General features: G+C 38.4%; 1 protein-coding gene across 1 annotated transcript in view; it reads right to left on the reverse strand.

Moving 5' to 3' along the window:
- LOC149209616 (pentatricopeptide repeat-containing protein At4g21880, mitochondrial-like) overlaps window positions 1-18,980 on the reverse strand; it is a 133,751-nt gene that overhangs the window by 33,519 nt on the left and 81,252 nt on the right. The gene's annotated exons all lie outside the window — the stretch shown is intronic.

Consider the following 18,980-nt stretch of genomic DNA (forward strand, 5'->3'; position numbering starts at 1 on the left):
CAAAATATATATCGCTCCCTCTATGAACCCTTTTGGGTCTATTTTAGTGCTCCATTCACATCTCCTTTGATTTTCGTTTATTTAACGAAACTGTGACTTTACATAGAAAACCTCCTTTTTACGGAACTCAAAATATATATATTCGTACCCATAAGACCCATTGGGTCCAACTTTATCGCAATTTACATATGTATTGGCCCTGCTCCTCGGTATTTTGTGATGCGACTTTGCGATATTGCAATCACATATCGCATAGTCCCCGGGCCTTTGGTAAGCGCTCCCTTGTATTTTTCCGATGCAATATTGTAAGTTAACTTGGGTCATCGATCTACACGCTTGATAGACGATCCTCGTTGACTCGCGTTGATCACTGTCGCAACTTTCATATGGTAGACTCTAATAGCCTCCGCTTGCCATCTCCAATTGCGATATGCCAATCAGATCTTGACCATTGATTGGCCAGATCCGACGGCTCTTGTGCATCATTGTTCTAGCCTCTGATAGCTCTATTTTTCACTGTTTCTTCATTTTTTAGGCCCGATAGTGAAATCCGTAATTTTTAAAAGTTCATCCTTTGCGATAGTTTTTTATTTTTGAAGACTTAAAGGGTTTTTAAGATCCCTTTTGGATCACACCTTCCCACTGAAAAAGCTTTTGGACCACCAAAATTTGGTTTTTAAGCATCAATCAAGTAAGGATACAACTTCCTCACTTGTCCAATCTCTATCCATCTTGCATTGCTTGGTTTTGAACCTTTGAGTCCAATTCTCAGGTACTCAACATCCCCTCTGCGCGTAGTTCTCACCTTCCTGTCCAAAATTGTGTCTTCCTGCAACTCATTGAGATATTCAGGCAACAGATCATCAATAGAAGGCAACTGACTTTGCTCTTCGGGATCTTCAATCAATGAAGGTTCATATAGTCTCAAGTTCTCTGCATTAATGACTGAATAGATATGCATATAAGCTGGCAAATCAAGGCGAAAATCATTTTCACCAATTTTCTCAAGTATCTTGAAAGGCCCATACCCTATTGGTTTTAGCTTCTTACCTTCACCTTGCATTCTGTTTTTGCTGATGTACAGTCAGACTTGATCACCAACTTGGAAGCTATGCTCAATTCGATGCTTGTCATGCCTTGCCTTTTACTTGGCCTAGCTTCTTTCCAGTTGTTCTTGCACTGCCTAGTGAATTCCTTGGATCTGTTCAATGAACTTGGTTTCTTTGTCCACATCACTGTGTCCATCAACTGCTATGTCTTTACCAAAGACAAAATCCAAAGGAGAATTTGGTGAAAAACCAAAAAAAGTCTCAAAAGGATATCTCTGAGTAGAAGAGTGCTTGGCACAGTTGTAAGCATGTTGCACATAACTTGGGATGCTTGCTGCAATAGCCCCTGAGCAACTGGATCAATGTCTTGTTGACCACTTCTGTTTGGCTATCTGTTTGTGGATGAAATGTTGTGCTCTTCTTCAATTTGGCGTCCATCAATTCCCACATATTTGACCAAAAATTCCCAACAAATCGGGAATCTCGATCAGATACAATAGAAGTGGGTAATCCAAAATGAACCCATACATGCTGAAAGAACAACTTTGTTGTTTGTTCAGTTGTAACATGCCTGTTACAAGGTATTAAAATACAAATTTTGTTGAACCTCTCCACAGTAACATATAAATAATCATGACCTTTACTAGATTTTGGAAATCCCCCAACAAAGTCCATGGAAACACTTTCCCAAGGACGAGAAGGAACTAGAAGTGGAGTGTACAAGCCTAATTTTCTATTACTAGGCTTGCTTGTAGCTGTTGACACCTAATCCTCAACGGATGGGTGAACTGGAACGCGAACAGTCATCAAGAAGATGAACTGATCCGTCCCATTTATGTATATAAATGATAGTTAGCTAATGAATTATGCAATCAGTTTTCTTCTGCCCATTCTGGAGTTACCCTGGCCTGACATGGTATCAGAGCTCCCAGGTTCTAAAAATAGATGTAACTCCTCTGTCTGCCATATCCCCTCTGCCATATTCCTTTCCAGCGCTGCCTCTATTCATAACGCATCTGCCATCCGCTCAGCTTGTCAGATTTCTTGTTCTGGCTCAAACGTTTTTGCAGTCCCAAAGTTCTCTGCTATGTTAAACGCTCTCTGTACCCTAATGTTCTATGTGACATGATTTTTTGATACATTATCTCTCTCTGTCCTCTCTGCCAACGCTCTAGTGCTCTGGCATCGTTTTTTGGTTCATGAAACGCCACTGCAATCTCTCCATAACACTCTCTATAATGCATCTGCTGAATAGTCGAGCATCACCACCCTTTGAAGCCGATGGCAAAGCCGAGAATATACTGATTATTGCTGAGAGACCGCGGCCTTGATTATTGTGAGTCGTTGAAGCATTGCGGTAAGAGCGTGGAGGTTATGGTGTTGGAGGAAGAAGGGCACGGTTTCTACGCTCTCAAACCGCATTGTCCCTCTTCTCAACGCCTCATGGAACGGATCTGCCGTTTCATGTCGTCCTCTCCTTTACAGTCCGTTATTCATATCAACGACGTTGCCTCATAGATCGAGAGTACAAAATTCAATAAGAAGACTTTTCTACTTGCAGTGTTCGCTTTGTAGTTAAGTAGATTATTGATGCGCTCACAGTGTTTCAGTCGGCGCATGCAACTTTAAAGTGGTTTTCAGAATATTCTAAAATCCGGTGAGTACAAGGATTGTTTTGATGGTATAGTAATGCTGCTGAAGAACGCGTTATGGTTATGAAAGCTCCTGCTCTTTCAAATAAGTTTTCAATGCTGCTTGACATACTCTCTGTTGATTGAGTTGGTTTGGTTACCAGCGCAGTGTTTAAATTATTGATCAGTTAATGGTGCGGTCTCCACGGAACAACTACAGTGAGACTGTTTCATAGACTTCGTTCCTTCTTGGCGTTCACCGCTTCTTTTATGACTTCAGTTGTTGTGTTCTTGGCTTACATGTTTTTCTGAGAACCATATTTTTTTACCTGAAGATTTTCATATGATCTGCGTGGAGATGTGCTGCTGTTATATGGTTTTGAAGGCAGCCATATGTATTTTTTAACGCAGTCACATGTATTTTGTTGAAGGCAGCCATATGTATTTTTTTTAAAGCAGCCATATGTATTGTTTAAACATTGTATTATTTGGTACATTGCACAAGTGATATCATCTCCACGAAAAGTACAACTTTATACATTAACAGAAAAAGTATTTTTCAATCAGCAGAAGTATTTTTTTTTACAGAATGCATTCAATCATTTCTATGGTAGGAATAGTTCTCACTGGCAAGGAGAACTATCCTGAATGGTCCCGGATGGTAAAACACACCCTCATCTACAATGAGTTGTGGAAAGGAGTGTGTGTCGGAGAAGAAGACAAAGACCCTGTGCAGCCTACATCAGATAAAGAACTTGTCATTTGGGAAAACAAGAACAACAAAGCCTATGCATTGATCGCAGCATCTGTAAATGAAGAAGTAAGTCGTCATATTTCATCCTATTCCACTGCCTTTGAAGCTTTACAAAAGCTGAAAGAACTCTATGATTCACATTTTGCACTTGAAGTTGTTCAACTCATGATTAAACTCTTCACTCTTGAACTGAAAAATAATGATCCCCTTGCTCTTGCATCTGAAATAAAATCTATAATGCATGATATTAAATCCACTAAGGTTGAGCTGGATATCTCTCTTATTGCCTTTCTCAAAGCACTCTATCCTACCTACTCCAATTATCTTGAGTCTTTACAAGCAAATGGAAATCTTAAAGACATAACCTTTGAGTCTCTTGTGAAAAAGTTTGCTGAAAGAGAGAAAGCCTTTGGAAAGAAAACAGTCCCTGAATCTTCTGAAGAGACTGTTTGCCTTGCTCATAAAGAAAAGCATCCTGCTCAAGATTCTACAAGAGGAAGAGGTGGACGAAGAGGAAGAGGAAGATACTTCAGAGGCAGGGGGGGAAGACATTCTCAAGGAGAAAAGGCAGATCTGCATTGCATTCGCTGCAAACGAAATGGATCACATGATGATTCTACATGCAAGCTACCATGGGACAAAATTGAGCAGAGAAGAAATCAGCAGAAAGGTAAAACTGATGACACAGACAAAGGTAAAGCACCTGAATCCGCTCACTATATTGAGGCACAATGTAACATTGGAGTAAATGAAGATTTTTTTAATGCTTCACTTACTTCTTCGAAAAATGATCGGTTGCTTGATTCAGGAGCAACCTGTCATATGACTCATAGGAAAGATTTTTTTGAAGATTTCACTGACAATGTTGATGGAGCAGTATACTTTGCAGATCAGTCAAAAATCAAGCCATCAGGGCTTGGCACAATCAGGCTTAAACTGCCTTGTCTTCCAGACTTTCTTCTGGATCATGTTCTATATCTCCCACAGCTCAAGAGAAACTTGCTGTCCTTGGTCCACATCCGCCAGCAAGGTCACTCCATTCATATGTTTGATGGAAAGCTTGAGGTAAGAAAGGCATCTGACCACTCACTGGTCATGAGGGGAATAGAAGAAGAAAGACTCCTTAAACTGCAAGGAACCTCTACTCATGCACAACATTTCTCATATATTTCTCATCATGAAGAAGGTACACTTCCATCAAGTTTATTATGGCATGCTAGATTTGGACATTTAAACTATGACAGTCTCCGCTTATTAAAGAAAAATGGTGTTGCTGGTTTGCCTACAATTCCTAGAAAACATAAGCAATGTGATGCTTGCATTCTAGGAAAGCATAGCAAACAGTCTTTTCATGATTCACATTCAAGAGCACATAGGAAGCTTGAACTCATTCATTCAGATTTATGTGGTCCAATGCCTGTTCCTTCTGCAAATGGAAATAAATATATCATGACATTTATTGATGATTACACCAGAATGTGTTGGGTTTATTTATTGAAGAACAAATCTGATGCTTTTCAAACATTCAAGAATTTTCATAAATGGATTGAAAATGATTCTCAATCTCATATTGGGTCTATTCGCACTGATAATGGAAAAGAATATACATCAAATGAATTTGAACACTATCTTCGCCAACATGGGATTAAACATCAAACAACTGTGCCTTATAATCCTCAACAGATGGTGTAGCTGAAAGAATGAACAGAACAATTTTGAATATGGTACGATCCATGCTTTTCTTCAAAAATGTAAAGATAATGTTTTGGGCTGATGCTGTTCTATGTGCTGCATATATAAAGAATAGATGTCCATCTAGTGCTATAAGAAACAAGACTCCTTATGAATTGTGGTATGGACATGTTCCTTCGGTAAAACATCTTAGGATCTTTGGTTCCACCTGTTATGCTTTAATACCAAAGGTACATAGAAACAAACTTGGTGCTAGAAGTCGTAAGTGTATCTTCCTGGGGTATTCAAACACATCTAAAGCATACCGTCTCTATGATGAAGTAAATAAAAAGTTTGTTGTATCTAGAGATGTCATTTTTCTTGAATCATCCAAATCTGACAGTGTTGTTGAGCGACAACTTGATCGCTTGGATAGATTCGCAAAAACGAAATCATTTCAAGAATTTGATAATCAGATTCCACATCTTGAAGGGGGGATTCCTATACTAGAACAACATGTGGAATCTTCTTCTGAAGAACAATCTCCGCATGAAACTCCAACAACGGATGATGCTTTAAGTGATGTAATTGATAGAATTGGAGACTCAATCTTGATTCAGTCCCAACTCAATCAACAGAGCAGCCTGGAACATCTCAGAAAGGTCCCCCAAAGTGGCTGACAAAGACACTTGAAAGTGTTCATCCTGATGAAATTGGAAAAAAAGGAACCAGAAATACAAACCGACAAGATGGAGGTGATGTAGATAACTCTAATTCACCTGTTGATATGGATGTTACTTATGATTGTGAATTGAACTTGCCTACAAATTTGAACCAACTTCCTTCAAAGAAGCTGCTTCTCATGATGAATGGAAATAAGAGATGCAGAAGGAGTATGATGCCCTCATAAAGAATGACACTTGGAAGCTGGTTGATCCTCCATTTGGAACCAAACCAATTGGCTGCAAGTGGGTCTACAAGAACAAATACAAAGCTGATGGCTCACTTGAAAAGCACAAAGCTAGGCTTGTGGCAAAAGGTTTTTCACAGAAGGAAGGGGTCGATTATGAGGAAACTTTTGCCCCCACAGCAAAATGGGCCACCATTCGGACACTCTTTGCACTAGCTGCTCAGAACGGTTGGAAAGTCCATCAAATGGATGTAAAAACTGCATTCTTGAATAGAGATCTAAAAGAGAATGTTTTTATGTCCCAGCCTGAAGGATTTGCTGTGAAAGGACATGAACATAAAGTATGCAAACTTGTGAAGTCCTTGTATGGCCTCAAACAAGCACCACGAGCCTGGTATGAAAAACTAACTGAGCATCTTCTGAAACTCAAATTCAATCATTTTGATCTTGATGATGCAACTTTATTTGTCAAGAAAGTTGGCAAAACAGTTGTATATCTTGTGGTATATGTAGATGATCTTTTAATGACAGGGAACAATGAAAGCTATATTGCATCCATAAAGAAAGAATTAGGAAAAAGTTTTGAAATGACTGATTTGGGCTATGTTCATTACTATCTTGGCATTGAAGTAACCCAACATCCAAAATCCATATTTCTTTCTCAAAAGAAATACATTGGAGATTTGTTAAACAGATTTGGCATGACAGAGTGCAATCCTCTTTCTACTCCAATGGAACAAAACTTGAAGCTCACATCTATTGAAGGAAAGGAATTTGAGGATGCAACAAAGTATAGACAACTTGTAGGAAGTCTCATCTACCTCACTACTACCAGACCAGACATTTCATTTGCTGTTGGAATCCTCTCCAGGTTTATGCAAAAGCCTTGTGAGGGACATTGGTCTGCTGCAAAAAGAGTTCTAAGGTACTTGAAGGGATCTCAAGACCTTGGAATCAAGTATACACAGGTGGACGACTTCACCTTGATTGGATACTCTGATTCAGACTTCGATGGAGACAAAGAAACTGGGGTATCTACTTCAGGATATGCTATGAGTCTTGGATCAGGAGCTGTCTCCTGGAGATCACGCAAACAATCAGTACCAGCAAATTCCACAACAGAAGCAGAATATGTGGCAGCAACTGAAGCAACGAAAGAAATTCTGTGGCTCAGGAAAATTATTGAAGATTTGCAGGTAAAACAAATACAATCAACTCTACTCATGATTGATAACACCTCTGCAATAAAGTTGGCCAAGAACCCAAAGTTCCATGATCGTACTAAGCACATCAATACTAAATATCATATGATCCAACATCATGTTGAGGCCAAAACAATCCATCTCCGTCATTGTTCCACAAACGAGCAAATTGCAGACATCTTCACCAAAGAGCTTGGAAGAGAAAAGCTTGAAAGATTCAGAACGATGCTTGGACTCACCAACATCCCTTCAGATTAAGGGGGGGAATGTTGACACCTAATCCTCAACGAATGGGTGAACTGGAACGCGAACAGTCATCAAGAAGATGAACTGATCCGTCCCATTTATGTATATAAATGATAGTTAGCTAATGAATTATGCAATCAGTTTTCTTCTGCCCATTCTAGAGTTACCCTGGCTTGACAGTAGCACACATGGTACACCCTTTAATATATCTAGAAACTATTTCATGCATCCTTGGCCAATAACATAACCTTTGCAACTGATTTAATTACACCAAAATGACTTGATATTAGAGAAGTATGTGCTTCTCGGATTATGTTAACTCTTTCAGTTTGAGGAATACATAACTTTCCCAAATGATATAAGAGTTGGTCCTTAACATGATAATCCAATTCTTCTACTTGTTTGCCATGACTTAAATTTGCATATACATCTTTAAAATCTACATCTTGAGCATATTGTTCAATGTAGCTTTCATGCAATACTGAGTTATGCTTAAGTATAGTAGATGCATTTATGATTGGTCTTGATAGCAAATTTGTAACCTTATTGTGTATCCCCTTCTTATATCTAATGACAAGATGAAACTGCTGTAGAAAACCCATCCACCTATAGTGTCTTGATCATTGCAATTTAGGTTGTGAGTGTAAATATTGAAGTGGTTGATGATCTGTATGTATAATTGTTTCTTTGCTCATTAGGTAATGTTTCCACTTTTTCACACTCTGTACTAATGCATACAATTCTTTATCATATATGGGATAATTAACTACTGTGGAAGTAAATGTCTCAGAATGATAACATATGGGTTTACCGCGTTGTATCAACATTGCTCCCATGGCATAGTCACTGGCATATGTTTCAATCTCAAATGGTCGTTGAAGATCTGGCAGTGCTAGTACTGGTGCTGTACTATTGTTTTCTTTCAAGGTGTCGAAGGCTTTCTGCTGTTTGCCTCCCAACTGAAACACCTTGTTCAATCTTGTTAAAGCATGTAAGGGAGCTGCAATTAAGGAAAAGTTAGCAATAAACTTTCTCCAATATTGTGCTGCTCCTAGGAAACTCCTAACTTCTGTAGCAGATTTGGGTTTAGGCCAGTTCACAATGACTTCGACCTTAGATGGATCTATCTTCAGTTCACCACCCCCTACAATATGACCCAAATAATTTAAAGAAGTTTTGCCAAATTCACATTTTGATAACTTCACATATTGATAACTTCACATAGAGATTTTCTCTTTTCAAAACATCTAAAGTCTGCTTTACATGCTTCAAATATTCTTCCCATATTTTACTAAAAACAAGAATGTCATCTAAATATACAATTACAAAATCATCAATAAAAGGTCGGAGTACATCATTCATAACTCTCATGAAAGTGGCACGAGAATTAGTTAAGCCAAAAGGCATAACCAACCATTCATACAGCAATCTTGTTCTGCAACTCTGACTTGATGATAGCCATTACGCAAGTCCAACTTGGAAAAGTAAACTGCTTCTTTTAGCTAATCTAATAGATCATCAATGCGAGGAAGAGGATAACGATTCTTGATCGTTATTTTATTCAGTGGTTTTTAATCAATGCACATACTCCACGAACCATCTTTCTTTCTCACCAACACAATTGGAGATCCACATGGTGATGTGCTTGGCCTTATGAACCCTTTTTTGAGTAGCTCTTGTACCTACTTCTTGATCTCTGCATTCTCTAAAGCAGATAACCTTTTATACCTGTGGTTGTGACTGTTGTTTCATCACCTAAGTCTGACCCCAAGTCTTTCTGAATAGCAGTAGCAGTCTTCTTCTTCTTAGCACCTAACTCCTTGGGCTTCAGCTCCGAATGAAAAGACCAGCAGTGTTCATCATCATGTCCATCCTTCTTGCAGTGAGTGCATGAAGGTTTGTCTTTCTGTACAACGTTTGTCTTCCTCTCCTTCCATTTCTACTTCTTCTTTTCCTTGTTCTTTGTTGCAGAGGGTTTTGATGATCCCCCAATCTCTGGGTTCACATTTTGCCTCTAGCCTCTAGATTTGTAACTATGTAGACCATTTATATACTTCAACAAAGTTTCAGGTGAGTCTAGAAAAATGCCTAGAGTTAAAGCTCTTTTTCTAAATTCCTAGGTATAACTTTGTACACTTTGGCCCTTTAACTGGCGAACAGTTTGCCAACTCATAATTTCTTGCTACATATAAGCTAGTGGATAGAATTTTTTTTTAATGGCAGAAACAAATTCATTCCAGGTAGAATGAATTTTGCCATGCTTCTTCAGATCAGCTTGTGTCCTAGCTTCCCACCACACTAGTGCAGTTCCTCCAAGGCGAAGGTTAGCCAACTGAATCTTTCTCCTCTCTGAATCAACGTTTTTCACCTTGCAATATACATCAATCTGTCTAATCTAGTTATCTAGCTTTTCTGCATTTAATTCTCCATCATAGATTGGCAAATCAAATTTCACATCTAATTTAATCAAAGATGTTTTCTTCTTTTTCTTTTCAAGGCTAGGAGATGAGGATGATGGAGGTGATGGTGGAGGAGATGATGGAGGAGGCCTTTCCCCTTTCCCTTTTCCCTCTGGGGCATCTAGAGAAGGTTCCTCTACTCATTTGTCTTTTTTGGGGGTTGAAGTGCTTTCACCTTGACCCTTCTTGAATTCTCGATACATCTCTTCCACCATGGCTCTCATGGTCATGAAACTGTCCATGAACTAAGATTTTGATTCCAATGGGGTTTGTTCTGCCATTCTCCTCCTAAGATAGACTCTTCCAATTTCTGGATTAGCCTCAACAAGTTCTCCTTCTCCTAGTTTGAGCTTTGACCTAGTTAGCATTCAACAATCTAGCACAAGCTTGTCTAACCTTAGCAAACCTAAAGCTTTGATACCACTTGATATGAAAATGTGATCTTAGATTACGTTTAAGGTATTACAGACTCACGTGCATGGATTTTCCTATATTACTTAGTGCAACGGACCGATAAGATTGCGAATAATATAGACAATGAGAAGTTAAAGAAACATAATAGACATACACACATAACACAGCCAAATAATCAATGAGTTCACCCAAAAATCTTGGGCTACATCTCTTGGTCTAGCCTTTGGTGGTGACCTCTCTATTATGTCTTTAAGAGCAGAGTTTTACAAAATGTGAGCTCAAATTGAGTCTCAACACAACATATACAAAACAACGGGAGTTTACTTGAATCCTTCAAGTCTCTCTATCTTTGTGTTCACTCAATCTCAGCACTGCCTACTTCTGTGTCTGTCATTCTGTGGCATTTAAGCCAATAGACACTTGTCTATTCATTTTCCCTTTCGGGCTTTCTGGCTGCCGGGCCTCTATCCATTCAAACCCCCCTCTGAGCATTAACCAATCATGGTGTAACATCTTCAGGGATGGTGGCCACCTATTTTGTAACAGAAGGGACCATCAGCACTGTAGAAATCCTTAAAACAGTCATTCTTTCTTTACACAGAGAAATACACAAAAACACGGGAAAATCCACCAAACTATCATTTATTGGACTTGACATATCATTACTTCTTCCCTATAATCCTTTCGGATCCGTCTTTGGGTGCTATCACAAGTTTACCATTGATCTATGTGATCGTTGATACAACGATTGCTATTGATTTTGGGTAGCTTATGTGCCTGGAGATTACCCGCTCGAAAAGGCAGTTTTCTCTCTTTGGCGCCGAGCCACATGGCAGCCAGTGTATGGTCTCGGGCGAAGTCCATCCAATACCGATCACTACCTGAGGCCCGCCCGAAATCTCGCTCGTTACAGAACTCAAAATATATATCGCTGTCTATATAAACCCTTTCGGGTCCATTTTATTGCTCCATTCACATCTCCTTTGCTTTTCGTTTAATTAATGAACTGCGACTTTACATAGAAAAAATCCTTTTTATGGAACTCAAAATATATATATTCGTACCCATAAGACACGTCGGGTCCGACTTCGCAATTCGCATATGTATTGGCCCCGTTCCTCGGTATTATCGCGATGCGATTTTGCGATATCGCAATCGCATATCGCATAGTCCCTGGGCGTTTGTTAAGCGCTGCCTTGTATTTTGTCGATGCGATATTGCGAGTTAACCTAGGCCGTCGATCTGCGTGCTTGATCAATGGTCCTTGTTGACTTGTGCTGATCGTTGTCACAACTTTCATATGGTAGCCTCCGATAGCCTCCACTTGCCATCTCCAATTGCGATATGCCGATCGGATCTGGACCATTGATCAGCCAGATCCAACGGCTCCTGTGCATCGTTGTTCCAGCCTCTAATAGCTTTGTTTTTCACTGTTTCTTCATGTTTTTCAGGCCCGATAGTGTAATGCGCCATTTTAAAAGTTCATCCTTTGCGATAGTTTTTTATTTTTTAAGACTTAGAGGGTTTTTAGGATCCCTTTTGGATCAGGAGGAATCTCCTTGACTCTTAAAACAACTTTGGAAGAAGCAAATGCTAGTATAATTTCTACATCTTTATCATCAAAATTATTCTCAGGAACCTTTGTTGTCATCGAAGTCTTTTCAGGATTATTGAGAGTGTCCTGGACCTTCATTTATGGAGGAATCTTAGCAACTTGAGACTCATCAACCTTAGAATAAAGAGCTTGATTGTATTCTTCCCAGATTTCTTCTAACCTTGCATCAGGCATAAAACCATTTTCTTAGGAAGAAGAAGAGGCAATTGTTTCTCTTGGTTGAGAAGTACCAACATATTGTGTAAAACCAATAATTACAACATCATGAAGAACAATCTTCTCCTGAGGAATCTGTAATGAATCCATAGGAAGTTTTTCTAGCCTAGAGGCCCTATCCCGAGTGAACTGATTCGTTTCCTCGGGAGTTAATTGTTGCTTTGCTCTTTGTGCAACCATTGAATAAGAAGAAGCTCCCTCAAACAAATCATCAAACTTATCTGGCTCATGGAAAAATTGCCTGATACTTGATGTAGTTGTAATCTTTTTCACCCCTTGATGAGGATCATACTATCTGTTGGGTATAGTAGGAAAACCCACATCCTGAATGGCCTTTATTTCAATCATTGCATGATTATAATAATCTAAAGCATATATACCAAACTGGCTTGGAAAGGAAGGCCACATCTTTTTATTGTATTCCTTTAAAACTTTAGAAATACCATTACCCACAGTTTGATAAGCTATCTCCCTAGTAATAATTTTATCGAGAATAAACACAGGTAAAACATGAGGATTGGATAGACTCCCATAAACTCTGATATAGGTGAATGATTCTTCACCAAACCAATTCCCTACTCAAAGAAGATCAATTTCAGCCTCTGGACACATCCAAGGAACCCTTTTATCAAAGATAATATGATATGTCGGTAACATGACCCAATGGCTGATTTTATAGAAGTGTTGTTGATATTTGGAATCCTAAAGAATATCATGATAAATATGAATAGGGGTTGGGTCTTCCAGAGTCCACTTCCAACCCATAGATGAAAAGTCCATGGAAAAATATAAAGCATCCATGATATAAGCACTCATGTAGAAATGTAGGATTATATTCTCAGAAACTTTGCATTTACTTCTAAAAGATAAGATATGGGAACCGAAATTATTTGAAAGTATAGTAGCCCAATAAAATATATACCCCTCTGAAGCCCCATCTATAAGAGGTACCCATTGGTCAAGAAATTTTTGTGCATTAGACTGTGCATAAAGCCTACACATCATAGCAGCTATCTGAGAATAAGGACCAGGGAGGGAATCTACAACATACTTACCAATTTCTTCTCACTTGTGTTTTCTTGGATCCTTTCTCCACTCTTTAATCGGCTCCAATGCATGCTCATGTTCTTTAATAAATGCATCAATGTATTTCTTATCGTATTTGCATTGTGGCTCAGGTAGATGGTACATCCTCCGCAAGTCCTCACTAGCGAAACACCTCATGACTGTGTGATTATTTGTAACAATTATCCTATCAACAATACTCATATTATATACGACCCACTGAACCATATCAGTATAGGGAATAATTTTAGGTCTGACCACAAGTCTGTGTAAGAAGGAACTTTCCACATTGTTGTAGGTTGTATTTGAAACTAGAGTAAACAATTATTGTCCTCTAAGTAACCCTTGGTCCTTCATCTTCGAAGAGTTTATACATCCCTTCCTATGAATATTGCCCATAATATTTAGAACAAACTGTATCAGAAAATAACCCTGACATATCAGTCTTTTCTTCAATACTTTCAATTGAAGGAGTGGTGGATTTTTGTTGCATTGCCACTTTCGTTTTTCCCTTTCTTGCCTTTGACATCTCTTCGTTGTTACGATGATCAGATCTTGCCTAAACAGAAAACAAAAATATGAGAGAAACACTTCTCTTCATAGAGGACTTAGCCCAAACAATGAATTTTACAATACCAATCTTTTCTTTAAGGTGAATCTTCACAAAATCGAGATGAAATGGATGAAAGTGTTTAAAACTTCAAAAACCATAAATATCCATTATCAAAAATTAAGTGTGCGAATGTGAAATCACGTGGGCTTACCATGTCAACACACTAGGAGAATTATATCGAAGGACAACATTAGAATGTTACGATAATCCAAACTTCTGATGTGGAAATATTTTGAATAACGGTCAAGAGGAGCGAGGCATTTCAGGGAAATCATATTAGAGGTTTTAAATCATGGGTTTTAGTGAGAGACTTCCAATAAAAGAGTTCCAATAAAGATTTCCAATAGACATATTAGAGATATTAGATATCAGAGTTGAGAGATATCAGAGGTTAGAGATATTGGAGGTTCGAGATATCAGAGGTGCAACATGATATAACTTACGATATCAAATGCGCCGATTTAATAAATAATATTTGTGGGGTTGGTGGATAATTATAATATTCATTTATGTAAAAGTGTGCAAGACTTATTGTAAACATTGATAAAATCCCTTCATACAATTCTTTTAATAAAGAAAGCATTGGGGAGGAGCTTTATCATAACATTCTTAAAAGGAAGTTTACGATATAATGGAATTCCGATGGAAGTCTTCTGATATAGCTTTGACTTTGTGAGCGGGGCCTATCAAAGCTGTAGTTTATTGTAAAATATTTAAGGTGGAACTTTTATATGTGAAGTTTTGATAAGGAAAAGACTTTAATATTATTAAACTTAATTCAAATATGCTCCAACTTTATTAAAATCAAACACTTTTTAAAAGACATTAAAATATAATAAATAAAGGGTCCCGATTATTTATTAATAACTAAGTATAAAAATGTGAGGTTGTTGAATGCTACAATGGGTTCCTAAAATACAGATAAGGAATGATGGTGTATGTAAAAAATGTGCTCCTGGGAAAAACATTAAGAAACCATTTCCAAATAGTGACAATATATTTAAGGAAGCTTTGGACCTAATTCCTTTTGAAATATGTGGTTCGATTCCCATAAAATCACTTGGTGGTTCGTTGTACTACATGAAGTTCATTAATGACTTCTCCTGTAAGACATGGATATATCCCTTGAAGACAAAATATGAGGCATTCAACAAGTTCTAGACATTCAAAACTAAAGTGGACAATTTGACATGTAAAAGGATCAAGATATTGAGATCTGAAAATGTAGAACAATACACCTCAAAGGAGCTTGTTGCTTTCTACAAGCAGGCTGTGATTAAGAGGGAACTGATTGTCCCCTATGATCGACAACAAAATGCTGTAGAAAAACTAAAGAACATATCCATTGAATAATATGTCAAGGCCATGATGCATGATTTGGAGTTTTCGTTGTTCTTATGGGGTGAAGGTTCACATATAACTATGTACATTCAAAATTGAAGTCCTCATAGAGTTCTAGAAGGTATAACTCCTGAAGAAGCCTTCTCTAAAAAGAAGGTAGAGGTTAGACACATGAGAATCTTCAGTTGTCATGTATATATTCATGTTCCTAAGGATAAGAGGAACATGCTTGAGCCTTTAGGAAATAAAGACATATTTGTTGGATATAATGAACCTTCAAAAGCCTATAGAATATACATTCTAGAGCAACAATAGAGTGAGGTCAGCTGAAATATCACCTTTGATGAGAAAGTGGCATATTGTAGGTCTAAGGAAGTCTTTGTAGATTCCTTGGAATAAGTAAAGAAGGAGGCCTCAAGAGAATAGCAATCAAGTTCTATATAATGTACGAAAAGTCCAGAAGGGCCTTAAGATCTAGCAGAACTAGTTATTGTCCTTGAGATCAAGAAGAGACCAGCATGGCTTATATCCACATTTGAAGAAGTAGAAGGACATACAACTCCTGATGGCACATCTAAAGAAGTGAAGAAACCTAAGAGGTTCTCGAACTACGCAACCCTCATGACAAAACTCATTAATGAAGAACCTTCCACATATGAAGAAGTAACTATCCAGCAAATGTGGAAGGAAGTAATGAATGAAGAATACCAATCAATCATGAAGATAAATGACCGAGAGATTGTTCCAATGTCTAAGGGGAAGTTAGTACTGAATTATAAATGGATATACAAGATTAAGAATGCTATATATTGGAGTATCGACAAATACAAGGCATGGTTCATGGCTCGAGGATTATCCTAGAAAGAGGGAGAATACTAGGATGATACTTTTTCTCCAGTTGCTAGGTACACCTCCATTAGGTCCATAATTTCACTCGCTTCTTTCATGGGATGGGAACTACATCAGATGGATGTAAAGTATGCTTTCTTGAATAAAGTAACTGAAGAATATGTGTACATAGAGAAACCTCAAGGATTTGAGGTATATGGAAATGAGGGTCATGTTTGTGGGTTGAAAAAGGACATGTATGGACTCAAGAAAGCACCAAGACATTGGTATGCTCATATTGATATTTATCTGATGAGACTAGGATTTACCAAGAGTGAAGCCAATCCAAACCTTTACTTTAAGGTTGTGAAGAATGCACCTGCAATCTTATTATTATATTTTGATGATTTTCTTCTGATAGGTGCCAAGCCTCTTATCATTTAATGGAAGAAGCAACTGGATTATGAATTTGACATGAAGGCTCTTGGGTTGATGCATTATTACTTGGGATTAGAATTATGGTAGAAACCCAACAAATTCTTCCTTAATCAAGGAAAGTATCTAACATAGATCCTTCAAAGATTCGGTATCATGGATTGAAAATCCATGGAAATTCCCGTGGTGACTAATTTGAAGAATTTAAGAGGCTCTAATTATAGATTGGTAGATCTATCTATTTACAAACGACTAATTTGTATGTTGATGTATTTGGTTAACACCAAATAGAACATCTGCTTTTCTATGAACACCTTAAGTCAGTTCCAGGTAGAACCAAGATACAAGCATTGGATTGTAGCAAAGAACATATTGAGGTATTTGCATGGTACAATAAACTATGGATTGAGGTATGTTGCAAACAAGGATGTAAAACTTTAGGGATATACGGGTGTTTATTGGGAAAGAAGGGTTGAAGATGAGTTGAGTACCTCAGGAGTATGTTTCAGCTTTGGATCCACTATCATATCATGGATGAGAAGAAAGTAGATGTTGATCACACTTACCACTGCTGAAGCAGAGTACTAATGAGCCCTATGAGAGTCGGTCTAGTAGCCCTCCATCAGCGATCAAAGCTCTTTGCATTTGCATAGGTAGGTGTCTCATCAATGTCATTCTCTGCATTCCGTTAGGCATGCCATAACCCCGATGGAGGAGCTGGTGTCTTTGTCCCCCTCTTGGCACTGCTGGATCAGCTTGTTTCAGTCATTAAACTTTGTCATGGTTACTTGTTTATTGTCTTGAGATCAAATTTTTAGGTCTAGGGTTTTGGTCAAGTTTGTCTTCAAGGTCATGTTTCTGAAAGTCAATAGGTGTCCAGCAAGCCAGAGGGATGATTTTTAAAGTATTTTTTCCAAAGATTCTATCTTGTACAGTTAATTTTCACTTTGGATTTAAAAACCCTGTTTTTAAAGCCAAAGTCATTTCTCAAAAATTTTGTAAATTTTGTAAAAATTCAAAATGATTCAAAGGACAGCATGTAACCCTGGCTCCCTTGCCAAGATCCCTCAGATGCTACCCCTGCAAAAAACTTATCAAAGAAAAGCATCAAATCAGTCAATTTCAAGACAAAAGGAAACCAAAAATTCAAGTTTATAAAGTGTCAAGGAAAAACATTATAAAGTGGGTTTGGGCATGAAATTAATTCAAATAAGGTTATAAAAGTCCCAATCTCCCTCCATCGAGCCTCATTGTGCATCTAAGTCATAGAGCAAGTGATTGCAAGAGAGATTGGGCGAAATTTGTGAGCTGGACAGGCGCGCGACCCGTTGAACCAGGCGCGCGACCCGTCAGTGGCGCGCGACCCATTGAGCGGCCTCCGCCAGTGCAAAACTATAACGGGCGCGACCCGTCAGAGGCGCGGGACCCGTTGGGTGAGGCACACGACCCGTCAGCGCCCTCTTTGTAAAACCGCCTGCAAATTCATCAAGGAGCAACAAATTGCCAAACTTCGTAAGGTAGGCCCTCAATCTTAAGCAATTCTTGCTTGCCATGGTTAAAGGAAATCATGATTGCATTCTCAAAGGCCTTCATTTGCAAATGAAAAGCTCCACTTTGTTTTGGTTTAAAAGTTGTAAAATGGCTTGGGTTTATATGCTGTTTTAAGGTATCCCCTTGTTATCATTTTCTCCCCATTTCCCATTTCTTATTCCTTGTCATTCCATGTAAATTTCCTTTCCAAATTTGTGAAAGAAACCTAAACTCTACCCCTTTTCCCTAAGAAATAAAAATCAAACCCTAACCCTACCTCTCATAATATCCATGTAAATAAATTTGTATAATGATGTATATGCAATGATTTTGAAATGATTTTCCCCTAAATCCCTGTTTCATTATTATTCCCAATTTCCCTTTAAAACATCCCTTCCCTAACATTTCCCTGGTGCTCCTTGTCCCCTTGAAAACAACATTTTAATCAGCAGTTTATAAAGTAGAAGAAGCAGTACATTTCAGCCATTTTTCTCCTAAAACAATGTCAGAAACCGAAACCAGTTATGAGCAAAGTGATGACCATGCATCAGCTTCAGAGTTTGAGGAACAGAGGAGGCCTCACAAGGGTGGAAAGGGCGATCATCATAGGAGAGAGGAGCCCACCTCTTTGACCAATTTGCAGGATTGTCCAATGGCAGTATCATGTTTCCGTTATATGTCTTGTTATGAGTTTTGCGAGAGGATCTCTCAGATTCAGCATCACAGGGAGTTGGCTCGCTTATTTGTGTTGCATTTGCATGATGGACATGTGAACCTTGCTGGGGTGGATTTTACATTGACACCCGAGATGATTGCTCAAGCCACAGGGATACCGAATGTCGGAGAGGTGTGGAAGAAGCGCAGGATGTTGGACAGTGTTCAGTTTGAGCCTTTCATTAGACCTGCATTCATGAGACATTTGACGGGTGTATTTCCCTTCAGATTTTTGAGGAGTGAGTTTGCTCCCATGATGAGGCTTATCATGCTCTTTTTCACCTGTG

Source organism: Pinus tabuliformis, chromosome 1_2 (assembly GCF_031772625.1).
Source record: "Pinus tabuliformis cultivar Carrire ecotype Pingquan chromosome 1_2, CPIR1, whole genome shotgun sequence".
NCBI classification, from domain to species: Eukaryota; Viridiplantae; Streptophyta; class Pinopsida; order Pinales; family Pinaceae; genus Pinus; species Pinus tabuliformis.